The following is a 27,772-nucleotide window of genomic DNA, read 5'->3' on the forward strand; positions in this document are numbered from 1 at the left end:
ATATAATCTAAGCAAGGCCCCAAGAGGACTCGCAGAGCTCCCTCCGCAGAGGGACGTGACCACGAGGCAGTGGAAAGCTGGCAACAAAAATGGTGTGGTCAGAAAGACAATGACATCCGCCCACTTCCTCGATGCCAGCTGAGGTCCCAGGATGTGCCTCAAGTCATCCCAGGCGACCTGGCCTCAACCATGCCATTAGCTGACTGCAGAGAGCCCAAAAAAGGCCAGCAAAACTGCTCAATCCACAGAATCACGAGAAATCGTGAGCCTGCTGTTCTGGCCACTCGGTTTTGGTTGGCTTGCTACTCAACAATAGGCAACTAATACAAAAACTGATGCTAGAAGCTGGGCACTGCCCCAGCGGAGGCCCTGACGGCCCATGCTTGACTCTAGGTCAGAACTGCTGCGGCCCATCTGTTGTGAGATGCCTCCATCCCTGCCCTCTTTGAAGAGGAGTCTCTGCAGCCGCCCCACTCTTCCTGTCCCGCAACTCTTGTTGAGCTGAGGCTCTCTGAATCAAGAGCTGGCAGCCCGTCCACACCCAGCCCCAAAGCAGGCAGGGCACGCAGACCTTGAGTCAGATGCTGTGCCGGGAGGGAAGTGGGGAGATGCTGGACGGAAGAGCGTCTCTTGCATGTGTGAGGGGCGTGAACCCTGGGGACCGGAAGGCAACCCTGAGGATTGTTACAATAATGGCACTAATAATCCATCCCTTGTGTCTACACCCCCACTCCCCAAGACTTTGCCCACTGCTCCCATAAGAGCAGCCCACACCTTGAACCACCTGGCCTGTGGTTCCTGTGCTGGTGTTACCATCTCCAAGGTCAAGCCTCAAGGAACCCCACAGTGTTCGCTCTGCCTCTTGGAAGGCCTCCATCAGCAGCATGTGAAGAGGCCCGTTCTAGACACTGGAGAGGCCACATGGAAGAGAGCACGGCACTGGATAAACACGCAGCCAACTGCCAGACCTGGGGCGAGACACCCAGCCTTCCTCGCTGCCTCTGCTGAACCCAGGCCCCAGACACTCTCCAGCTGGCCACAGCCACACGAACGCGCCTCAGCCAGGCTGGCGGAAAAACCACCCATTCACCCCAAGGAATGGTGAGAAATGCTACATCGTTATTGTTTTAGGTTGCCAAGTGCTATAGTGGTTTCTTGGTTTCTTATACAACAACAGATAATAGAATTCAACAGAAACCACTGCGGGAGAAAAGTGTCCATGGGGTGTCAGGGGTAGACAGATGTTCCACATTTTGGAATGTTTTAGTAACCTGCCTGTTTTCCTTTTGCCTGGACCAAGACCGCTTAGAAAACAGCGATTTTCACTCTTTTACTACTGTCCCCAAAGACCTTTCCAGGCGTATGGCACCTGTACAATAAGGGGTCACTGCATTGTCTCAATCTGCTCAAGCGCGGCATCTTTCAGAACCCCTGGCCTCTGTGTCAGCAGCTGCAGACCAGGCTAAAAATTACCCCTGGCAAGAAGGGAGCCATCTGCTGAGGCCGGGGCAACAGGGCACTCAATAAAGCAGGGTTCCCTGAGCGGGCAGCCCTGCCCTTTGCAATTCTTGCATAGGTTCATTACCATACCGTGTCCCCCATGGCCAGAAGAAAAATCAATGCCAAAGAGGGCCTCTTTCAAATAAGAACCTCGAGATTCTGCTGCCAGAATTTGCTCACTGAGGAAAGTAGATTTCCTTGGCAGAAAAGGCACAATTCTGCCAGCCTTCTTGATAATTTCCTTTTTAGAAGGGTTTGGGCTGAACTAAGCACTGGCTATGGCCTCAGATTAGAAAGGCCTGGGGCCCCTCACCCCCACAGCCACTGCCTGAAAGGAAGCAAAGCCTAAGCCAGGGCAAGTCAGGAGAAACAGGACGCCCAAGGGCTCCACCTTTTCTGAAGCAGGGGGAGGTCAGGACACATGGACAACGCCTCCCTCCCCAACATTCCCCTCCAAAGTCACCTCCCCTAGGGCAACAAGACTAGGGGATGGGGGTGGGGGTGGGAGCAGTCTGCACACAGCACCCCCTCCCCAGGCCCTGGACTCAGCACTCAAAAATATCAATTAGATGCCTTGTCCCTACAGTGGAGCCGGGATCACCACCCTGGGACAGGCAGGAAGATCAGCTTCTCTATGACCAAGGGAAGCACAAGGGGGTGACTTCCCCTTCCCGAGCTCACAGAGCCTCGAGCCCCACAAGCCGCCTCACACTGATGAGCCCTGGGGCTTGCTCCTCTGAGGAAAGGGTTCAGGGATAAAAAGATAATGGTAAATAGCAGTATCTATGTCTGCATGAAGTGCAACTGAGAGTGAGGATCCAGCACCTTCCCGTGGAGGTGTCTGACACATTCCACGCAGGGTCCGAATAGAAGCCACTCGAATACTGATTTCTCTACTCACAACTTTCCAATTCCCTAAAATCTCCCCAAGAATTTTAAGAAACAGCCCAACTTCCCCTTCTGGGGGACCTGGGGGTTAAGAGCCACCACGCCCGCCTGGCCTGAAGGACAGGCTTTGGTTGGATAAGTCAGGGTTGGTCAACTGGAAAGCTGAGCGGGTGAGGGATGGTGGCTGGAGTGCGGTGGAGGGAGGAACACTGGCACTATGCTGGGGTGAAAGGGGCTTTCGAAATAGGTCCGTCTTTGCTTTTTTTGGTTTTTAAACAATTTTTGTCCTGTTTTCTCTCAGTCTTCTTTCTGTGAACAGATGCTTTGTCCTTTGTCAAGCTGTATGTATAATCTTTTTCGTGGATGCAAAATTGTTGTCTTAGTGTCCTAATATGACTCAGGCGTTTTTCCCCTGCAGTGCACACAGCGTGTAGCCAGCCTAATAGGAGTGGGTTTATTGAGGGTGTACTTGTTCCAGTCTCTGGGTCAGGAGCTTTACATGAACTGTCTCAGCACATTCTCATGACAAAGCTAAGAGGAAAGTACTTCTGTCTACCTCGGTTTACAGATGGGGAAACTGAGCAGAAGAGATGCTGAGTATCTTGCCCTTGGTCCCAGAGCTGGCAGAGGGCAGCGGAAGGGTTTGAACCTAGCCAGCAAGCTCCTGTCTCCTCACTGTACTAGGCTTGGGACCATGTCATTAGAAAACAAAAAAGCAAATATTCCATTATATGGCTGCATTCGAGTTTATTTAACTGTCTTCTGCTGCTTAATTAGGTTGCCTTTACTTCTTTTCAAATTTTATTTTGTGTTTTAAGAAACTTGGGTTCTGCATTTCTGCTGTGGGGAGGAGTGAGTGACTGCTTGTCAGCTCCTGGCCAAGACTTGGGAAACGTGATTGGAAAGGACCACAAATGGCTTCCTGGAATTTGCTCTCAGCTTCGGGGCCCATACCAGTAGTGCGGGTGTGGAACATGTTATTCAGATACGCAGGACCGCTGTCCACAGGCGCGTTTTCATGAGACGCTTGCCAGGTGAAAATCGGCCTGCTGTTACCGACCCCATGTGAGGATAACACGCCGATATGGTCACTCTGTGTATGTGTCAGATTCCCTGAGAAGAGGCAGTGATGTAAATTGATACACACTCGGAAGTAGAGATTTGTTTTTTAATTCTCATAAGCATCCTTTTGGAGTTTATTTCCATTTTGTGTAGATGTGGGCCTATCACTCTTCACAGGGAATGGCCAGCCACTGAGAATAACTGAAAAATCAGAGGGCCCATGTATGTGTGTACACAGCAGAGTCGGGCGTGGTGGCTCACACCTGTAATCCCAGCACCTTGGGAGGCCCAGGGATCACTTGAGATAAGGAGTTTGGGACCAGCCTAGGCAACAAAGCGAGATCTCAGCTATACCAAAAAAAAAAAAAAAAAAAAAAAAAAAAAAAAGTCTGCTCTTCTCCCTCCACTTCATCTAAAAAGCCCAGAGACAGAGATGACATCTGACCCCAGTGGCCAAGACCCCACCCCAATTAGAGCGGTGCGAACATCTGGCCTGCACAGGGGCAGGGTGCTGGGAAGCACGCTCCGCAGGCCACCAGTGAGGACGAAAGTTAAGACCTCAAAGGCCAGGTCAGAGTCAAGAGCATCCGGGGGAGCCCTGACACAGAGGCTGTGCCCACACCTGGGCAACTCTCCCACGGGCCACCGGCAGCCCCTTCCCCACTCTTCTCTGGACCCACCTACATGTGCCCCTGCGCCTTGAACAACTGGGGAGGGCACACAGGCCCCACAGGCAAACCTGAGCGGGGAGGCTCCTGGATGGAGAGGACACGGGACCGTGTGAACCACAAGGGAGGTCGGGGGGCCCAGCACTGCCTCGCCAGCACCACCCAGCCACAGACACAGAGCCAGTGGCCACGGGAGACCAGAGGGGTTCAGAGGCACACCATCGAAAATCCCAAAACAAGGGGAGGGACAGAGTCATCACCTGCTTTATTGGAACAAATGTCCCCTACTGTGACTGCAGCCCAAGTTCACGCTAGCCTCTTGTGGCCCCCCCAATCTCCTGTACCTCTCTGGGCCTGACTCAATGGCAGAAAGCAAAAGGAGAGCTCTGAGGGGGATGGTCTCCTCAGCCACAGCTCCTCAGACTAATAATCAGGCCTCCACAAAGCTGGAGAGAGCGTCTCCACCAGGCTGACCCCTGGGTTCCCACTGGGCCACCAGACTCTCATTCATGAGGATGTGCAGGTTGGCCCAGGGCGGTACTCTGCTCCGGGAGGCCCAGGACAGACCCGGCACCATCAGTCTCGGGCTCCCTTCACAGACTACACAGAACAGCCGTGACCTGGGGGTTTGCCCTGCCAACGTCATGACCACACTACCTTGCAAGGTGAAAACCTGAACAAATGAGAGAGACGGATGGAGGTGTCTTCTGATTTACAGACTGACTCTGCGCCCAATGAGAACGCCAGAAGGTGAGTGTTTTCCTGCTCCCTCTCATCTCACAAAACATGGTCCCCTCAGCCCAGTCTAGGTGGGGGACAAAACCAGCAACTCCAGCCTGGCCTCCAGGGTTCTGGCTCCTTCGAGGAGAAAACCCAAGTGCGAAGTATCCTGTTACCCACTCAAGAGTTACAAAGACAATTCCGAAGCTCTGCCCTTCTGCAGCTGAGAAGCAGGGCCATTCCACAATACAACATGACACTTTACTATATTCCATAATCCCATGTAAGAATTCGTTAAAATTGTTCTATGATGACTTAAGTATTTTATATTTTTAAACCTGAATAGCTGTCATCATCTTCTTTTGATCATTTCTGGCAATGAAAAATGCATGTGGCATTACCAATCAACTTTCAGAGTTACTCAGCTCCAAATGTACCACTGGCACAGTCAAACTACACTCAACTACTCTGGTTAAAACCGAGCTTCTCTACGCTTTTCCATGAAAACAAAAAGAAACTGAGGGTGACGTGCTCTAATACCCGGTACTTCTCACACCACTATCCCTACAGGAATAGGCGGGAGGAGGATGCTGGCAGGAAGCTAAGCCTGGAGCAGGGAAGGGGAGTTGGCTGCAGGCACGGACTCGTGCCACTCTGGCCTTGGCAAGCATCTCTAATTAATCATAAACGCTCTCCTAGAGCTGAACCGAGCCTCAGAATCTACTCACCCCAGCCAGTCACCACCGATTTGGGCAACTGGGCACACAGGTGGAAACCTACCTGCTGGCCTGTCTGGCTCTACCACCCACAGACCCACAGCCGGCAGATACCATTCCAGCTCACCCTTCCATACCCGCCGTCTCCCTCTCCCCAGGCCCCCCACCACGTGTTTCGTCGTTAACAGTGTTGCCACTTACCATTTCTAAAGCTGGAAACCTCTGCACCCCCATTCCTCTCTCACCCCAACATGCAAACCGCGCCATGGTTCTTCCGAAGCGTCTCTCCATCCAGCCCCCTTCCAGATCACTGCCTGGCCCTCCCTCCCCCACAGCAGCAGCCTCCAACTGATCCACTTCAAGACCTGCCTGTGCCCTGCTGACAGAGTTGATCTTCCTAAAAGCTCATGGTTTCCTTCACTGCTTAAAACAACTGGGGACGACCCACTGCCCTTCACACTGAGGTCACACTCAGCTTGTGAATCTAAACCCAAAGCTCCTTTCTAATCCCCTCACTTACCCTCTTGTCATCCAACTTAATACTGTCTACAAACACCAAAGGTCATATACAGTATGAATTCCTTTATAGAAAATTCTCAAGGTGACAAAATTTGACTGGTGGAGAATAGATCCTTGGTTGCTGAGGCTGGGGTGAGGAAAACACTAACAAACCACCAAACAGGGGGGTCCAGAGGCCCCTGTAGGTCCAGGGATGGGTGTGGTTGGGGTCCTAACACAAGGCTTCCAGAAGGAGCATTCGGCCATCAATGCAATGACTCTACCCAACTTAAAAGGCTCCTAGGTCTAAGAAATGATGCTGGGAACTACAGAGGCAAGATCATGGCTACCAGAATTTGCAGAAATCCATGGACCTTTAAATTGCCTTATAAAGGTAACCACTAAATCTCTTAAAATAGAAAGGGTCTACCTGCAGGGCCCAGGAAAGAAGGCTCTACTCCACAGGCATTGCTGGAGAAGGAAGCCGATGTTAGAAAAGAGGCCAATTGCAGGAAAAATGATGGCAAAGAAAGAAGGGCAAAAGGCACTGGCCCTGTATGTGGATACACACACACACACACACACACACACACACACACACACCTGTCAAGAGGACCAGACATGACAGTTTCTGTCTGTGGCCCCCAAACAGAAACACACACAAATACTTCCAGGAAGTTTGTGAAAAGAGAATTCCTAACAATTTCTGAGCAGAAACTTAACTGAATCTAAGAGAATGTCTTGCAAAACACCTGGAATACTTAAGGCAGCTCTGTTTTCACCCCCATAAAGGAACTAGATTCCCAGAGCTCCTGGCCTTCTCAGTGTCACAGATTAGGTGACAGCTGCAGTCAGAGGCAATGACACTCTTCTCTTGGATATGGTCTTGGATGTGGCCTGGGCAGAATGACACCGTAAGCAAAGCTACCGTCATGCCCGGGTGCCCTCTACGGAGGAGGCACAAGCTCCATTTTCTGACGATTATGTGACTTGTCTTCAGGCACAGAGCCTGAACGGGAACCCATGGCCATCCGACTCCAAACACTGAGCAGGTCCACCACTGTCTCCCGAGCTCTGACAGCAACATACAACACAAGGGCACAAAAGAAGAATCCAAAGCCCTGGAATGAAAAGCTGTGGCGTGCTGCTGCACAACCTCCAGCAAGTTCTTAGCTTCTCAGTCAAGTGGACAATGACCTCGCAGGTCCATTCGGGGATCAAACCTGCCGGCAACATGGTGAACTGCCACCACCTTCACCAGAGTTGGCATGGACTCTTCAGCAAGCACACTGAAGAACATGGGAAGCCATCTTTAAAACAGCACTCAATTTTGGAGACATTTTTGGAAACCACTAACTCGCTGGCCAAAACTGTTAACTGAGAATATACGAGGTACAAACACAATGCAACAGGGTCTCCAAAGAGTAAAAATGAGAGTAGTTTTTTAGTATGGCTGAACTTTAGGCCAATCTCCTATTTTTTAATACAGATTATTCTTCCCCTAAGTAAGAAATCCTAAAGCTGACTGCAAACAAATAAAATACCCTGGGAACCCATGTCATCAAATTAACCTGGCTATTAAATGTGAAGAGGCATTCTGTGCTGGAAGGAATAGTGAACAATTCGTCTAAAGCAAGCCTATTCATCCACAAAGGTCTTCTTTCATTCTAACAAGTTTAAAGCTCACTCTTTATCACAGTCTTTCCAATACACCCGCCCAAAATCTGAAAATCAAGCTGTCCTTTTTATAAAATATCTACACATGCAGGGATATGTACAGAAAAGGCCAATGGAAAGTTTACAAACCAAACGAAAAAGACCAAATAAAAGCCAAGTGCTCTTTTGTGGGCAGTTTTCCCGCCAGAAGTTGTCATCAAAAGCCTGTCATGGTCGAAACCCAATCTGGGCAGTGAATCCCCGGCCTCCTCCATTGCCCTTGGAAGCGCCCAGGGCATTTCCACTATTAGGACAGCATCACACCTTAGGGACTCCCTCCAGTCGGATCCTGGGGCTCCACACAACAGCCAACCCTAGACACCTTTTGATACGAACAGAACAGGAGAAACATCAAGCTCCTGATTTTGACTTAATAAGAAGTTAAAGGTCAGGACTAGCCTTCATACCAGTGCCGACTCAGGACATCAGGGCTCCTCTTGAAGCCAAGGAACAAATTTGAATCCCTGTTCTCCTCCTCACTCGACCTTCACCCTTTGAAGGTGCAGATGGTATTAATGGGTTTTTGGCTAGACATCACTAACCACCCAATGGTGCCTATTGTCCCCACAATGGCCTCCACTCCATTAGAGGTGAGCTGGAACTGCACAGACGCAGGACATTGCATCAGGAGAAAGACGCTTGTGGGAACTATTTGCTCTGTGATCCTGAGGTCAGCACCCTCCCAGGGCCGACCCTCCCTGCTGCATGTGGCTAAGGATTCTCAACCTGGGCTGCATGTGGGTAGCTCCCTAAACAGCTCGATGTCCCAGCTTCAGCCTGGACGATTAAACCAGAATCTTTGGGGAAGGGCCCCACTCCCCCATCAGCTTAGTTAAGCTAACCAGAAACTCTCACATGCGGCCAAGGTTGAGGACCACCGGTCTAGTCTAGGAGATTGCCCCAGGCTCTGCAGAAGTCACAATGCCAGTAGTGATGCCTGGAAAACTCCTTTTATCCTGGGTCACACTCACCTTTCTACACCTGGGAAAAAATCACATCAGTGCAGGGGAGGAAGCACCTCACCTTTTTCATCTTTTACCTCTCCCACCTCTCTTCTCCACTAGAGAAGGAGAGGGCAACCCCTCCCCACCACCTTGCCATCCCACACACATACATCCCACCACACACCCATCCCATATCCACCACACACCCACCCCACACACATCCCATCCCACACACACCCATCCCACACACACCCATCCCATACCCACCACACACCCATCCCACACACACCCATCCCATACCCACCACACACCCACCCCACATACATCCCATCCCACACACCCATCCCACACCCACCACACCCATCCCACACACACCCATCCCATACTCACCACACACCCATCCCATACCCACCACACACACATCCTACACACACCCATCCCATACCCATCCCACACCCACCACACACCCATCCCACACACACCCATCCCATACCCACCACACACCCATCCCACACACACCCACCCCACACACACACCACACACCCATCCCATACCCACCACACACCCATCCCACACCCACCACACACCCATCCCATACCCACCACACATCCATCCCACACACACCCACCCCACACACACACATCCCATACCCACCACACACCCATCCCATACCCACCACACATCCATCCCACACACACCCATCCCATACCCACCACACACCCATCCCACACACACACATCCCATACCCATTCTAACCTCTCTGGAGGTGAGCCCCAAAGGGTGCTTCGTGTATGGTGAACTAGTTGGTTAATCTAAGGTCTCCAAAATAAAAATCAGTATTTATCAAATACCTATCTTTAGCAAGTGGCTCCAAGAAGCTCAAAGAATTGACAGATTTTTCTAGTCCTCAAATATTCTTTCGAAGAAAAGTGTTATTTCTAGCTAACTGATAACAAATCATTTTTATACAGTAACATGCTTTTCTACACATTACAATAAATCTACTAATTACTACAACGTAAGTTCTTCCTAGTCTGTGTCCATGAACAGATAATTTACTTCTGTTAAGTGGCACTACTCAGTTTATCTACCTGAGCTGTATTAATGTATTACAAATGCCCCCACCATCTGGTTTAGTAAACTCATTTCTCCCATAGTATACACTTTATTTTATCCCTACAACAATCACATCATCTAGACGACAAGCTGAATAAATATCCTACAGTATTTGACAAAACAGAAAATTGGCACAAAGAGAAGTTAAATTCTATGAATTGCAAAGTCTAGGTCTACACAATCAAACGATTAGTTTTCAGGCCGGGCGTGGTGGCTCACGCCTATAATCCCAGCACTTTGGGAGGCTGAGGTGGGTGGATCACTTGAGGCCAGGAGTTCAAGACCAACCTAGCCAACATAGTGAAACCCCATCTCTACAAAAAATATAAAAATTAGCCAGGCTACCAGCTACTTAGGAGGCTAAAGCATGAGAATCACTTGAACCTGGAAGGTGGAGGTTGCAGTGAGCTGAAATTGCACCACTGCACTCCAGCCTGGGTGACAGAGCGAGACTATCTCACAGTTTTCCTAAATTCCTTAATATTTCCTAAATCTCCTAAATATTAAGGAATACTTAATATTTTAATTAACGAAAACCCTAGTGCTAGCATCTACTATCTATAAAAGAACACCTAAGATAGAAATGCTCTACCTAAGTTAAAAATATAGCAGGGCATGGTGGCTCAAGCCTGTAATCCCAGCTACTTGGGAGGCTGAGGTGGGAGAATCACTTGAGCCCAGGAGTTTGAGGCTGCAGTGAGCTATGATTGAGCCACTGAACTCCAGCCTGGGTGACAAAATGAGAACCCCCATCTCTAAAAAGAAAAAAGAAAAATATAAATTCGATTTTTGAGAAGTATTAAAAATGAGAAAAACACTACTGTACCACCTAGATCAGTTTATCGCTTGTGGCCTCAGTACCCAACACGGACACATACACGCACACACACCACACCACCACCTGCTCTGTTACCTTAGGAAAACACTGTCTGAAGCTCCGCGAGGTCACAGCGCAGGGGAAGGTGACCCTAGAGAGAATAATGCTCAGACACCATGGGGTCCAGTCTGGACACAGCATGGTGTGTGCCAAGGTGAGGCTCTCCGCCCAACTCTCCTGGAGTCACACTCCTTCTCAGCAAAAGTTTCACAAAGGCTCTGAGGCTCTCCTAGTCTGCCGACGCCTACCCACCACCTGGTGCTAGCGGGCACCCCGCTTGGTCATCTCATCCACATCCTCCTCCAACCGCATGAGGCTTCATAGCAGAGGCAGCCAAGGAGGCAAGGCCCATGGTCACAAAGCTCCAGCATCCCCGGAGTCCCCACCAGGGAACCTCAGCCCTGCCCCAGGATCTCTCAGTGGTTGCATGGGGTACTTTTCTTCAACAGAAGGCTCCCTGGCTCAAAGACGAGGCCTGCGGTTTGAGATGACAAGCCTCTGCAAAAATTCTAACAGTGAGAAAATGATGACAGTGAAAGAGATCTGATCTAACCGACTCCATCTTGCTTCTACCCTCCAAGCTGTCCTTTTCATTCCTGGGCATGGGCTGAACTAACTTCGGGAGGAACTTAGTTTATAGTTTAACTTTGAAACAAAAATGGTAATAGCCCTTTCCCAAAACAAACCCCCTTCTTGCCTGGGGACTATACTACCTTTGTAAGGCTAACAAATTAGCTACAAGATTAGAAATTATGGTTTAGGGGTCACGCAGGCCAGAGGCTACAAGATTCTGAACCTCCCAAAACTGCTCCTGGGGATAAGATCACTGTTGTAAAAACTAAGATCAGTGCTTGGAATATTTTGCAGACCCAGCGTTCTGATGCACCAGCTAGTGCCACCCAGACCCGTAATCTGGCTCAACCAGTTCTGGGATCCCACCCAGGAACCGAAAACAGCAAAAAACCCACTTCAATCTCCTATGATTCCATCTCCGACCCAACCAATCAGCATTCCCCACTTCCTGAACCCCTACCCACCAAATTATCCTTAAAAATCCCAATCTCCAAATTTTCAGAGAAGCTGATTTGAGTAACAATAAAACTCTGGTCTCCTGTACAGCCAGCACTGTGTGAATTAAACTCTTTGTCTATTGCAATTCCCCTGTCTTGATAAATCAGCTCTGTTTGGGCAGCAGGCAAGGAGAACCCACTGGGCAGTCCCAACAAACAGGCCCTGACAGCATAACCAGGACAGTTTCATTGGGCAAGAATTTGATAAAAAATATGCAATGTGCCGGGCGTGGTGGCTCACGCCTGTAATCCCAACATTTTGGGAGGCTGAGGCAGGCGGATCACCTGAGGTCAGGAGTTCAAGACCAGCCTGACCAGCCTGTATTTACTAAAAATACAAAATTAGCTGGGCGTGGTGGCACGTGTCTGTAATCCCAGCTACTTGGGAGGCTGAGACAGGAGAATCACTTGAATCTGGGAGGTGGAGGCTGCAGTGAGCCGAGATCACACCATTGCACTCCAGCCTGGGCAACAAGAATGAAACACTGTCTCAAAAAATAAAAAAATAAAAAATAAATAAATATATATACTTTTTTTAATATATATATGCATATATATATTTTTATATATGCAATGCATTCCAAATAAAGTATATAGTTCCTTGGAAAGTGAAACTGGCGCCTCCTTTATTAAAATCAAAATGCAAACAAAAGCCATGGAAAACATACCCAGTGTACAAATACACAGTAACAAACAGTGGCAGCTCCCACTGCTGAAGCTCCTCCCATGGGAAGGCCTCGTGCTGGGCAGCGTTCATAAACACGGTTTCTAGACCTCACAACCACCCCATGAGAAAGAGAACACCATCCTCATGACACAGCTGAGACAATTCGGGCACAGATCTTACACAAGATCCCCCACAGCTCGGAAGCGGGGTTTAAGGATCATGGGTCATTCTCTGGACTGCAAAGCGCTCATGAGCTGCAAGCTTCACAGGGTGCCTGACTCCAGAGGCACCTAACTGGCAAGGCTCATCCTGTCATCACACTAGAATGCCAGGAGCAAAATGTGATACCACTTCCCATTCCCTACAGGTGAACTCACCTTCAATACCGCATTTCCTTTACCTGAAAATCTTTCAGCTTTTAGAGGCCTCGAAGGGGAAATTCCTGGAATGGAGGTGCTAAGGTCATAGACAAGGTTGATTTGTCACAAACAGGAACACACGTATCCTGCCCACCGGGGGGAAAAATGTCACTGAGTGTTCTTTTCTCCCTAGGTGGGGCAGCAAGGGCAAGAGGGAACGTGAGCAATCAAGATACAATCTGTGCGAGCCAAATCCTACATCTCACAGAAACCCTGCAAGCTCCAGGCCAACACACTTCAGTAGCGGCCAGAGAACAAATGCCTTAGGCTTTGGGGGCTAAATTGTCTCTGTTGCATATTCTTCTTCTATCTTTTTTTTCTCTTCCAAGAGAAGGGATCTCTCCCTGTCGCCCAGACAGGAGTGCAGTGGCACAATCATGGCTCATTGCTGCCTCAAACTCCTGAGTTCAAGTGATCCTCTCACCTCAGCCTCCCAAGTAGCTGAGACTACAGATGTGTGCCACCATGCCTGGCTGATTGTTATTTTACTTTTTGTAGAGACAGGGTCTCTGTTGCCCAGGCTGGTCTCTAACTCCAGGGCTCAAGTGATCCTCTCACCCTGACCTCCCGAAGTGCTGGGATTACAGGGATGAGCCACCACACCTGCCCTTCTCTCCATTTTTAAAAGCTCATGAGCTGACAAAAGCCGGCCTCCTAGTCCCCTGCAGGAGCCCAGTGCCCTGGGGCCCCGGGAGCTGCCCTGACCTCTCAGAACGATCTTCCAAGCATCACTCAACAGAACCAGAAACACATACCCTGCCAGCCACCACACTCCTCCGCCTGTCCTCCAGCTGCCCGGTTGCCACACTCCTCCGCCTGTCCTCCAGCCGCCCAGTGAAAGGGAGGGGGAAGCAGGCCCTTGTGTGCCCCCGACACTGGCCGAAGCCTGCCCCTCCCGGCTCATCTCTTTACCTCCCTCAAACCCCTTGAAGCAGCTGCCTCCAAGGGGATGCTTGGCAAATAAGTCACTCACCCAGGGAGAGAGCCAGGATGGTGGCCTTCAGCTCCTTGAGCCCTCAAGCCAGCGTTCTTCAGCCTCCACTGTGACCCCCTCAAGACCTACCTCCGAGGGAGCAGGCTACCTGTGCAGTGCCACCTCTCTGGACGGTGGCCCTCAGTGGGCTCCCATCAGGCAGTCCTCCTGGGTGAGGCTGCTGGGATGGCTAAGGACACCTGTCTTCGTGGGGCCTCTCACAAACACACACACCCCATCTGGAGTGGGGCCTTCCCCCTGGATGGCATTACCCTACGGCCGCTGCGATGTCTGCTTTGAACAGCAGCGGGCTCATTCACAACAGCACAGTGCCCGGCACACGGAAGACCTCAACCCCATCAGCTGAATAAACAAGCAAGGCGAGTGCAGCTGAGGAGCCGAGGCCCCAGCCGCCAGCTGTGGCACGAGAGGCAGACAGACCTTCCAGACTAAGGACTGGGCCACGCACTGGCCAGGGTGCTGGCCTCACTGCCCACAGCACGACAGGGGCCCCAGCTCCACCCAGGTGCACGCCAACAGCCCAGGAAGCGGCAAGCAGGCGGAGACGTGCACCCCTAGGTACAGAATGTGAGACAGAAGCAAGAGGAGGTGGCGATCTTTCTAGTCTTCACCTGGGTTCATTTCTGCTGCCCCTCGGTGTAGTGCAGGGGCTGAGGGCTCAGCTCCTGGAGCCAGGCTGCCTGAATCGAATCCCCAGCTCTGACGAGGGAGACCCTGACAAAGTCATTTAAACGCCCTGTGCCTCAGCTGCCTCTTCTATAGGTGGGGATAACAAGAGTACCCGCAACACAGGGCTGTGGGATGAAACCGCTGAGGGGCTCAGGGCTCGGCTGCATGCCCAACCACTTCCATGATGCCCCAGCTGCTCCGCTCGGGGTGCAGCTGGAGGTCAGAGTGGGCAGGGCCTACCTTGCAGATGTCACTTGTAGCTTCCACCCTGGTTTTCTGTCACCACAACAGACACCTGCTTTCTGGTGCCCATCAATGTCACTAATCCACAGGGATGTCAACAAATCCTCATCACTTCCAGAACTTCCTTCCCAAGAACCATGCTAAGCTTCAGGTTTTAGTGAAGGAAAGGGTATTCTCCATCGGCTAGGTCAATCACTGCTTTGGTGCTTGCTTTTTTTTTTTTTTTTTTTTTTTTTTTTTTGAGATGGAGTCTCGATCTATCCACTAGGCTAGAGTACGTAGAGTATGGTGGCATGATCTCGGATCACTGAAACCTCCGCCTCCCAGGTTCAAGCAATTCTCCTGCCTCAGCTTCCCTTGTAGCTGGGGTTACAGGTGCCCACCACCACACGTGGCTAATTTCTGTATTTTTAGTAGAGATGGGGTTTCACCATGTTAGCCAGGCTGGTCTCAAACTCCTGACCTCAGGTGATCCTCCCGCCTCGGCCTCCCAAAGTGCTGGGATTACAGGCGTGAGCCACCGCGGCTTGGTGCCTATTTTTAATCCCTTCCTCAAGCAGTAACTTACTGCACCTTCAACTGATCTGCTCCAAGGGGAGTTTGTGAGCTCATCTTATTCATTCTCTGCCCAGTCTCTTGCCCCTTCTTTCTCCTTCCTCTATTCTGGTACACACATACACATTCACACACATGCATGCACACATCTGCCTACAAAACCACACCTTGTGCTAAACCCTCCCTCCTGGAGGGAGATTCCAGAGCAGCCCACCTGCCGCCTGACCTCCTAGGTTCATCTCTGTCACTGCCTCCTTCCCACACTCAGGCCCCGGTGTCCCTTCTTTCTTGCTCCTCAGTGAGGCCCAAACAGGTGAAAATTTCACCATTACTGAGAAAACCACAGAAAAGATAATACTTTGTTCTGCCCTCCCCACCTGTCACAATTTCTGGAAGGCATTCTAAGGAGACACAGGAGTCAGGGCTGGTGGGGAGGGGGACTCAGAAAGGAAAAGGCGACAGCCAAGACTCACACACAGTCACTCCACAGACCTGACATCCACCTGCACACAGCAGAGCACCCGCTGTTTCCATCAAAGGCTCAGCCTGCTGCGCACTTTGTACACAATTTTCCATTTCCATTCGGCTCACTCCAGCTGTGCTGCCCTGAAGCACACACCTCTTTCATGGGTGGGTTCAGCCTGCTACAATACTAACATCCTCCAAAGAGAATAAATACTATAATGCAACTCTTTTTGTGATTCGGCTGCTTTTCTCCATTTTGTCATATTTACATAACAATATTAATGTTGCAAGGGAAGTAGGAGTAAATCTATTGGCACCATAATCTGTTGTCCCCTTCCTATATAAAAATGATTCTTGATGATGAACCATCCCTGGATGCATGGAAGAAAACAATCAAATACTTCTTCTTTGGTGCTCCCACAGTTTGAAAATAATGCTAGATTTTAAAATATCACAAGTTAGCAAAGCAAAATGCTTAAGAGAGTAGGCTTTGGAGTCAGGCTGGCCCAGGGTTCCTATCTCGACTCGAGCCTGGAAGAGGTGAAAAGAATCTCTGCAAAGCTCCGTTTGTTAAAAAAAAAAAAAAAGAAAGAAAGAAAGAAACTTTCATTACCAGCACAGTAATGAGGGCTGCATCATTATTTCTCTCTTATGTTATCTCAGAACTTATTAGGTCCATAATGGCAACTTTTTACTGCTTTGTATTAAAATTACACATAGGAGAAATGGGAACATTACAAATGGCTGGAGGGAGCAAAATGATGTGGCCACTTCAGAAAGCCATTTGGCAATTTCTCAAAAGGTTAAGCATGAAACTACCATATGTGGAAACCAGAGAGTCTCCAAGGGGAAACAAAAAACCTACCCTCTAACCCAGCAACTCCATTCCCAAGAGAACAGGACATTCAAGTCCACGCAGAGACACACACACGGATGTTCACAGCGACATGATTCACAGTAACCGCCAGTGCAAACGGCCTAAATGTCCACCAGCTGGCAAGTAGACAACAAACACGTGGCCCATCCAAACAGAATATGATTCTGCTGCAAAAGGAATGAACAACAGACACAAGCTGCGTCGCAAGCCCCAAGAATGTCATGCTAAGCAAAAGCAGCCAGTCACAAAGGAACACATACTGTGTGATTGACTTACATGAAATGTCCAGAAAAGGCAAATTTACAGAGCTACAAAGTAGATGCAGAATTGTCCAAGGCTAGGGTGGGGACAGAGATCACCTGTGGAGTGAATGACGATGAGGAATCTTACTGGGGATGAAATGTTCTGCTCTGATTGATGCTAGCTGCACCATTCAGTAAAATTACTAAAACTCATTGCATTTTACACCTGAAATGAATTTTATGATATGTAAAATATATATCAATAAAGCTGTTTAAAAGAAAAACTACACATTACATACCTTTAGACTTCTGCCGCTCACAAATGACTGTGAGATCCTTAAGGGCAAAGACTTCCTTCAGTTCATCTTGCCCCAGCATCTAGTAAAATGCATGGCACAAGTGAGAGCTGAAATACCCAGTGAAGGACTTTTGAAAACAAAACCAAAAAAAGCTAAGTATTGTTCACAGTTTCATGATTTACCTAAATTTCACATTCCTGTCTACTCTTCCACCTAACTGATCCCCAAAACCAATGACCAGTGCAGGCCACAAAGCTGACAACATGTCCATGAAGCTTGGTGGCAGGCCAGGTCTCACTCATACAGGCCTCTATAACAACTGTTTCAGTACTGAGTGGTTAAGCTAAATATCAAAAGGAAAAAAAAAAAGCTATTGCCCTTATACAAAGGCTGGAATATAACAAAAGCCCACCAAGAGTTTTGCCTAGGCCTTTCCTGGGCCTTAAAGCATGACAAAATAACCAAAGAATTCTTAACAGGACCCATTTAGGATTAAATAAGTTTTACTGGGAGTCTGAAGAAGCTCCCCAGGCCTCCACAGACCAGGTTATTGGGCATCTGAAGGAACTCCCCAAACCTCTGTGATTCAGCAGGAGACAAAATAAGGGTAATCTACCCCAGCACCTGGACCCATTTAGATTAAGTAAATCTACTGAGGCTCCAGAGGAAGGTCTTCAGGACTCACACCTTAGTTATAGACTAAGAGAAGTTACTCACTAATGTCTTTAGATGCACACTTACACACAGGCATATATAGCTTAGAAGGTATATAAGCTCTGGAAAACTTTGTAATTTTGAGTTGGTCTGGGGATAATTTCCAGGCCTTCTCCCTGTAACCGGCTGCAGGAAATAAAAACCCTCTTCCTCCCCAGTTCATCTGCATCTCATTATTGGGCCATGAGAAATAGCAGCCTGACCCTCAGTTTGGTCTGGGAACAGCTTCAAGCTGATCAAAATCAGGACCCAACACTTTCAGCTGCATCCCGACCAACTACGAAGGGCAGTTTGTCTCTATTCAGATGTTCAAAGGAAACTGTTTTCCTAATAGCAGTATTATGAAAACTTTTGAGGTTGTGAGCAGAGAAGAGACCACGATGTCAGCATCAGAGACAGAAAGTGGGAGGGTTCAGGAAAATTATAACCTAACTTAGAATAAACTCTTAAATTCTTTCAAGAGATATTTCTTATTTTTGACTTAGAAGCTGCCAATGTAATAAATGTACCAGATGCTGTCCCTACAGAATTAAATCATGTAATCCCCATCTCTTCAAAGATAAGGAAACCAGAACACAAAGGTGAGATGAACTGTAGGAAAGATTTGAACCAGTTTGTCTCAACAGCCTGTGCCCTCATGCATGACACTTTACCCTTTTACCATGAGGAAGTGTATTTTATCTGCACATCTAAACAGCACGCACTTACGGTATTACTGAAGCTTGGGGGTTAGCAGGGTGTATCACACAAATTCCGGGAAATGTGGAATAGAGTGAGCAATACTTTTCCACTCACTACTCCATTACTGCTGCTACAATAGTTAGTTGAGAAAATAAAATCGTGCATTTCAAAGCAATCTCTTCCTTGGCACAGATCAAAGGACACAGAACTCAAGTGAGTCAAAGCTCGTTCCATCTCCACCCGCTGTTCTCCAAGGATCCACTAGGACTTTAACCACGGGCCATTTATAACTCATTTCTTATCCCGACTTGAAGACAAAGGTCATTTACAAGACTGCATTATTTTCTGGACATGGTAATCAGCTCTCATGATTTAATATTTTCCTGACATCACACTCCACCGACTCTAGCGCTGACTGGTATGTCAGCCATTTTAAAGCATTGTAAATGGGACTTAAATAAGCAATGTTTTGGAAGGTGTGCAAACCTAAATAAATATTGCTGAGTAGGGACCATTCCAGCCAACTCTCTCGTCTGTTAAGGTAAAAAGGACTGAGAAAAACAATACATTCATCCTATGCACACACACACACACACACAAAACGGCCAGTCTCTACCAACTGGTTGGTTCCAACTTCCTCACAGCCCTGCCTTTTACTGATGGTAACCAGAACAGGGCCAGCCTCACAAACTCCGGGGTCAACTCAAGTGACAACACAATAACCCCTCATACTCACAGAGCACTCTGTTTTTCAGGAAACCAGCATATAAATGGCTTCCTAGACCCAAGAAACAGCCTACAAGGTAGTTCATGCACTTCAGATAAAGAAACACATTAAAAATCATACAGCTGAGCCTAATAAATGCTCGGGTTTCCCGGTTCCCAGGTTCCTTTCCATATTAGTCCCTTGTTCCCGGAGTGAAAGTGACGGGAAGCAAAGCAGACCACAGCCTTAGAAAGGCTGATGGTGCAATATACTTTCTATGCGTTTGTCTTTTACTCTACTTTTTCCATCTACACGTCCAAGTACCAACGCTTACCCTGTATGTCCGTAAGAGGTCAGTTGAAATCTAGACCCCCTCATTTCCAAACACCAGAACATGCGGCCTGACAGGAACGGGTGTATTTGTGGAGACGATGGGACGGAGTACAAAGTCTCAGATCCACCACTCCCTGTAGCAGAAAACAGCAGCCAGCTAGTGTGGACCTGGAAGGCCCAATGACTGAAGCCCCCGGGGGCCTAGAGGTGCCAGCAAAGGCCAGGGGAGGGGAGAGAGGCCGTGGCTCCGCTCCGGCTGGAAGGAGGAGACCAGTCATGCCATCCTCCAAAGTTTACAGCTTCGGGAAAATCCTCTCTACCCAAGTGCCCCCACGGAGTTGTTTTTTTCCCCAAAAAAGAGAACTAAACACTTGAAGGGCAAGCCAAATGAATAATGCAACAAATGTGCTCCCACGGTTGGACCTGACAGGAAGTCTGCATACATTTACTTAACTGCGGCTCTCTCAATACAACTGAACTTTGATTCGGCACTCAGATTTGAGAAACCTCGACCCTCCAGAAGCACCAAGCAAAAAAGGTCTCCAAGCACAAACACAGCTGCCCCAAATTCCCGTTCCGCCCAAACTGCACCTCTCAGAGGGGGGCCTCAGTCCTGCTCTCAGAACATTCTGGTGCGTAATAAAGACACACACTAGAAAAGGTCAAACAGCTGGTCTCCATCAACAGCAGCTGAGAAGCAGCAGGTGAGGTCAGGGTGGGCGTGGACCTGAAGACGCGGGTCTGAGCGCTGCAGAGAGACAGAGAACACAGAGAGCAGGGAGGCAGCAACAGGGGACCCTGCACTGTGGCCCGGAAGCCCTCTACTCCCAAGTGGCCCCCAAGGATGGTGCTGAACTATGGTAGGACGCAGGACACCCCCCGACTGTGAGAGAGGAGCTGCCAGCCGCCCCGAGGGTGAAGCCTGCAGATGCGGTGCCGGTCATCAATGGCTTCTATTGAACGGATCACCGCCAGAAGCTGCCATCCACAACTCAGTATCCGGCAGATTCGCTCACCCACACGCATAAACCACATGCTACGCAAAAGAAACCTGATTTTACTTCTGGGACTTTTTTCATCTTAGGCTTCATAAGAACAGCACACAATGTAAACTGGCAAGTGTGAGTATCCTGGCTCTAATTTGGAGTCATCTTAGTGGATCTCAGGTTTAAAAATAGCTATGAAGAGGCTTCCAGTAAAAGCCATTAAATGAAAGGTGCATTTACATTAGGCTGCTGTGGCCCACGCTGAAGTTAATAAAGGAAGGAGTGTGAGAAGAAAAGTCCATCTGCAATAAAACTAGGAACTACTCTCACCTGAACCCACAGATGACAAAGACTACCTGCCGGGCACACTGACCTCTGCCCCAGGCTGAGGCGACAACTGAGACCCTAGGCCAGCACAGGGGCAGGCGGCTCTGAAACTGGGGTGGCAGGTACATTCCCGTTGCCCAACTGCAGACACAGAAGCCCCCAGCAGGCCTGGCCCACGAGGGCATCTCCACTTCCCTAACCAAAAAGGCTTCCTGGAAGAAAGGCTAGCTTTGCACCGTGGGCCCCAGGCAACTGGGCCCTGACCCTGCATCTGGGGAGCAAGGGCCCTACTGGGAGTGGCGCAGCCCCCCTGGAGTATCTCATCCCGCCGGGTAGAGCAGGCTGAGGCACAGCCCGCCAGCAGAAGGCAGGGCAGGCCGGAGAGGAGAGGACAGAGCCGCCTGCCCCAGGAGGCAGTGCTCTCCACCCTCTACGCCGACCCCAGGCCAGGGTACATGGCAGGTCCCCTCCTAAGCCAAAGAATCCACACTGAGGTATGCGGAGACGCCTCTACAAGGAAAGACAGTGGTGAAAAAGAAAACAAGCAAAAGGAAAATATTTCCGAATTCCCAAGGGAGAGGGGAAACATTTCAGAAAAATACTTCTCTCAACTCTCAAAGAAATTACAGACAATTCGGAGCACCTTTTAAGTCTCCAAAAAGCAATAACACAGCTAGAGATGAAGGTAATAAAAATCATTATCAAAATAAACATCACATTAAAAGCAGCAAAAAGTAGAAAACAATGACATAAAAGCGTATCATCTGAAGAATGGAAGCGCTAAAAAGATGGAAAAGTGATCAGAAAAGATGTTCCATACCTGAAAATGAAAATAAGCAAAAGGCAAAAACCCCAGTTAAAAAAACTTTCAGTTAGTTTATCCTAGGGAAATAGACAAGTGAAAAGATTCATATGTCCAAAGTTTTCCAAAAATGTTTTTAAAGCTGCAAACTACCTAGGTAGACATCAATGTAAAATTAATGACAGGAATTGGTCCTCTTTTGATTGGAGGACAGGCGTACTCATACACACATCCAAAGAAAACACGTGGAATGATGTACACTGAGATGTTAACAGTATGTTCTCTGTTTTTCTGCACTGTCCCAGTTGCTAGCAATGAGCCTGTTTCACACAGGCATACTTCGGGAAAAGCAGGGCAACATCTCAATTTTTAATGTACACACATGCAGATCAAAAAGCGCCAGACTAGGCCAGGCACAGTGGCTCACGCCTGTAATCCCAGCACTTTGGGAGGCCGAGGCGGGTGGATCACGAGGTCAGGAGATCGAGACCACGATGAAACCCCGTCTCTACTAAAAATACAAAAAATTAGCCGAGCGTAGTGGCTGGCGCCTGTAGTCCCAGCTACTCGGGAGGCTGAGGCAGGAGAATGGCGTGAACCTGGGAGGCGGAGCTTGCAGTGAGCTGAGATGGAGCCACTGCACTCCAGCCTGGGTGACAGAGCAAGACTCCATCTCAAAAAAAAAAAAAAAAAAAAAAAAAAAGGGGCCAGACTTGGCTTCAGGAAGAAGATTTTAAGTTTATTCCTGGCTGCTCAAAGTCAGTGATTAGACAACTCAAATCCATTACGCTAAATCAATATGGATAATAATAAAGAAGCTAAAAGCGGCAAATGTCTTTCTATATTAGATGAAGCATCCTGAATTATATTACACTAAACACTGTAATTACTGCATGACTTTTAAATAATTCTTTCCATAAGGAAAACTGACAAAATGAAAATACAAAAAAAGAGAAATCATTCAAGAAAAAAATGTTACCTTAAAACTCTTCTTCTGAAGCTAAAAAAAAAAATGAAAGCTTAAAGAAATCGGGAGATCACAGGAACTGCTTAAGATCTGAATAGAATTCAACACCAGTCTTAAAGTCCTTGTCATTCTGGCTTTCACTGATTAAGGCTAAGAGAACAGGAATAACTTCTGATACATGAAATTGTTCAGTTTAAAAGCGCACAGATGACCACTGCGGCAAAGGCTGGGCAGGGTGCTGGGGTCCACCTGATGCCTAATGCCCACCCCCACTGTCCCCCAACCCCTGCTCACAAGAGACAGCTGCGAAAGGGCCGCTGGCACACAGCGTGGCACCTTCTCCCAAAGGCAGTGTTATCCCAGATGATCTGGTGAGCAGTTCAGGCAGATCTCAAATGGCCTGGCCCATCTGAGAAAGCCCTTACTTTCAAAAGCCTTCTATCTACCAACTCTTAGAAAAACACACACGAGTAATTCACTTTAAAAGCCTTTTTATAATTTTGCATTAAAAAAAAAAATGAAATCACCAGACCTGTCAAAAGCTGAATCTATGCCAGAAGGAGACTAGATTTTGCCAAGAATATGGTGAACAGGGACTTCCTTCAGTCCCCTGGCCACAAGTGGCCTCACTCACCACCAGATGGGCTGCGTGTCCTTCCACCTGGTCTCGCAATCAACCAACCCAGAGATAAGCAGGCCAGCTTATCCTCCAAACATCGCCCACAACAGGCCTGAGCTCCAACCCTACAAACGCAGGTGGGGCAGCCCCTATCACGGAAAGCCAAATTCCCATTTTTAGTTTCCAATGAGATGTCAAGAACCAAGCAACAGGCTCAGAAGAGCCAAGAAAATGGACTCTTTCAACTAAAAAAAGGCCAGAACACATGAACTCCTTGTGTTTGTCAGTGGACTCTAGTTACTCACACCTGGATCTCTGAGGCCCTGAACATCTGTGTTTCCCCTTCCTTCCATATCTAATTTTTTTTTTTTTTTGAGATGGAGTTTCACTCTTGTTGCCCAGGCTGGAGTGCAATGGCACCATCTCGGCTCACCTCAACCTCCACCTCCCGGGTTCAAGCAATTCTCCTGCCTCAGCCTTCCGAGTAGCTGGGATTACAGGCATGTGCCACCATACCCAGCTAATTTTTTTGTATTTTTAGTAAAGACAGGGTTTCACCATGTTAGCCAGGATGGTCTCGATCTCCTGAACTCGTGATCCACCCGCCTCAGCCTCCCAAAGTGCTGGGATTACAGGCGTGAGCCACCGCGCCCAGCTATCTAATTGTTTTAAGGGGTAACTTTTATATGAAAATTTATATTAAAATTGTGGCCAGGCCAGTGGCTCACACCTGTCAACCTAAGCACTTTGGGAGGCCAAGGTGGGAGAATCGTTTGAGGCCAGGAGTTAGAGACCAGTCTGGGCAACATAATGAGACCTCATCTCCACCAAAAATTTAAACAATGAGCCGGGCACGGTGGCACACGCCTGTAGTCCCAGCTACTCAGGAGGCTGTGGCATGAGGACTGCTTGAGAGCACCAGTTTGAGGCTATAGTTAGCCATTACCGCATCGCTGCACTCCAGCTTAAGCGACAGAATGAGACCCTATTTTTTTAAAACAAAATTAATGATCAACTATGATAAAAAGTCAATAGGTTGTTTGCAGTGAGCTGGTTTTCCAGTATTTGTACCGAGACACCTCTTGTCCAGGATTCCTGTAATGACACGCCATGTGCTGGGGAGGCAAGATTAGGAGTAAAATCAATAGCTGTGAGATGGTTTTCTCTGCAAGGCTCTCAGTTGTATTCAGCCAACAATTTAGTAAACTTCGCCTTATTACCAACTCTTTGTGACCAAAGGAGCAAACTGAGAAAATACATGATGCGCAAGCACCTTTCCTATACTTCAATATCACAGCCTCATTCACCTTCTCATCTCCAGTAAACTGATCCCACACTGTAGTTCTTATTCACACAGAGCAAACTACTGCTAAACCCTTGTGGTAGATGAGGCTATTTATGCAGCTGGGCCACCAAGCCCTCCCCTCTCCCTTAAGAACTCAGAGAGACTCTAACTCCCCGCTCCAGCAGCAAATCTACTGGAGGAGCTGACACCACATGAACAGAAGAACGTGGAGTCTAAGGCCAGGTGCATGTGGGTTCAAATTCACCTCCACCTCTTACGAGTTATTTGCCTCTCTAGGCCTTAGTTTACTCGCCTGTAAAAAATACAGAAAAATGCATACATATTATAGTTCCTGGGGCTAAAACTAAGACGTTTTCTTATTCTCCTGGAGCTAAAATAAGACAATTTTTTATTTTCCTGGAGCAAAAATAAAGTTTTTTTAAAACTGGACATAGTAAGTGCTCCCCTGTTCCCATTACAGTGTGACCTGCAGCCTCAGCTGCATTGTCCTTTCTAAGCCACAACTGCCAATGCTACATAAAGAAGCAGCTGAATCACAAGTGACAGGCACACCCAGTAAATTCCAACTAAAGGCTGAGATAGGAAAATAAATCATCAAGTGACAAGAAACTGTCTCATCTCAAGGGTTTACCCTCAAATCACACAGCTGATGATGCGTACACTTCACTATTATTCTCCCTTGTGTCACATCTTTCTACATGAAAATAGAACAAATGGCTAGGCACAGTGGCTCACACCTGTAATCCCAGCACTGTGGGAGGCCGAGGTGGGCGGATTACCTGAGGTCAGGAGTTCAAGACCACCCTGGCCAACATGGCAAAACCTTGTCTCTACTAGAATTACAAAAATTAGCCAGGCATGGTGACAGGCACCTGTAATCCCAGCTACTCAGGAGGCTGAGGCAGGAGAATCACTTGAACTTGAGAGGTGGAGGTTGCAGTGACCCAAGATCATGCCACTGCACTCCAGCCCAGGTGACAGAGTGAGACTCTGTCTCAAAAAAAAAAAAAAAAAAAAAATAGAGTAAATGACTGGATCTACCATATGACCTTCAATACACATGTAGCTCTCCCAAGGTATGCCCTTTAGTAATAACAAATAGAGAAGACCCCAATCCGTGCCCCGGGATAGGACAATGGTCAAGAGGCAGGGGCCTCCTGCAATTAGGCTGTTGCTAATACAAGCCCCAATGGAGACACTATCCTGAGACCATGTAGATAACACATGCTGTGAAACACAATTTCAGTGAAGAGAATTTTTTTCTTTTGACCGTCTGAAACATATGCAGCTAACCACCACCAATGCTTGCGCAACTTCCTCCATGAGCCTAAATACTTCTGTCTTAGTCAGCTCAGCCTGTGCAACGTTTATAAACAACATCAATTCATTGCTTACAGTTCTGGAGGTTGGGTAGTTCAAGGTCAAGGCACTGGCAGATTCAGTGTGTACTGAGTGCCATTCCTCATGGACGGCACCTCCTAGCTCTGTCCTCACATAGCAAAAGGGACAAAGAAGCTCCCTCGGACCTCTTTTGTGAGGGCACTGATATGGTTGGAGGTTCCCTTCAAACTGCATGATGAAATGCAACCCCAGTGTTGGAGGCGGGGCCTGCTGGGAGGTGTGTGGATCATGGGGGTGGATCCCTCGCGGCTTGGTGCTGTCCTCATAATAGTGAGTTCCAGCAAGATCTCGTTGTTTAAAATTGTGTGGCACCTTCCCTCTCTCTCCATTGCTCCCACTCTCGCCATGTGACTGCCTGTTCCCACTTCACCTTCGGCCATGAGTCAAAGCTCCCTGAGGCCTCCCCAGCAGCCAGAGAAGCCTGTACCATGCTTCCTGTACAGCCTGCAGAACCATAAGCCAACTAAACCTCTTTCCTTTATAAATTACTTTATAGCAACAGAAGAACAGCCTAAGACAGGCACTAATTCCATTCATGAAGGCAGAACCCTCATTAGCTAATCACCTAATCACCTCCTAAAGGCCCCACCTCGAAACACAATTGCACTAAGATTCACAACATGACTGTGGAGAGACGTAAGCATTCAGACCACAGTAGCTACCTATTTCCTTCCCTCCTGACTATGCCTGGTGTAACCTCACAGAGTTAGGTGGTCTCACATCTCTTCAATGATCTTGACTTTTCCACAAGAATCTCACTTCCACAGGTGGGTCGTCTGCAGCATACTACTAGCTCATTAATACATTTTGTTTATAGTGGCTAGGGCTGTAACACTGCAGGCTTCCCTTTGATGACTCAATTCGATACTCCACAAAGATTTTCATCCTAGTTCATGAAACGTCATTAACACTGTTAGTCATTTACAACTGAGGGAATTCTCTAGAAGCAGTAAAAGCTTTCTTGTTTCTTCTTTTTCATTTTACATAGGAACAGGCCAAGCACAGTGGCTCATGCCCATAATCCCAGCACTTTGGGAGGTCAAGGTTGGAAGATCGCATGAGCCCAGGAGTTTGAGACCAGCCTGAGCAACACAGGTGGACCCTGTCCCTACAAAAAATAGTTGGGCATGGTGGTGCACACCTGTAGTCTCTGCTACTTCGAAGCTGAGGCAGAAGGATCGCCTGCGCCTGGGAGGTAGAGGCTACAGTGAGCCATGATCACACCACTGCACTCCAGCCTGGGTGAGGAAGCAAGACCCTCTCTCCAAAAACAACAACAACAACAACAAAAAGGAATGGCCTCTTTCTTGTAGTTTTGTCTTCTCTCTCTAAAGACAAACCATCAGTAACCATCACTCAAGTCTAGTTGTGCTTTCTAATACCTATACTGGTGTCCCATGAAAGCTCAGGGACACAGCATCCTTTTCTCAGCAGGGTAGAAGCCTAAAGCTCTGGGCTCAAAGGTAAAAAAATACTCATTTGCATGTTATTTTGCATAAACTCTCTTGTTTAGTTCCAGATGCCCAATTCTAAGTATGCAAAATAAAATGAAACCATTTATACAGCTTACTGCTTCCAGTGTTTTCAATTCAGTGCTTTAACAATAAAAGCAAAAAGAAAATCTTCTGAATCAATTTCTGAATTAAGTTCCTTAATCAACTTCTGAATTAAGTTGAAGATTAAGTTCAACTTAAAAAAAAATACATGCATATGTATTGTGACCAG

The 27,772-nt window shown here is 48.1% G+C and overlaps 1 protein-coding gene across 2 annotated transcripts in view; it reads right to left on the minus strand.

The window, feature by feature from the left end:
- Window positions 1-27,772, minus strand: part of STK24 (serine/threonine kinase 24) — a 132,850-nt gene that overhangs the window by 73,941 nt on the left and 31,137 nt on the right. The gene's annotated exons all lie outside the window — the stretch shown is intronic.

This window comes from Pongo abelii, chromosome 14 (genome assembly GCF_028885655.2).
Source record: "Pongo abelii isolate AG06213 chromosome 14, NHGRI_mPonAbe1-v2.0_pri, whole genome shotgun sequence".
Taxonomy (NCBI): Eukaryota; Metazoa; Chordata; class Mammalia; order Primates; family Hominidae; genus Pongo; species Pongo abelii.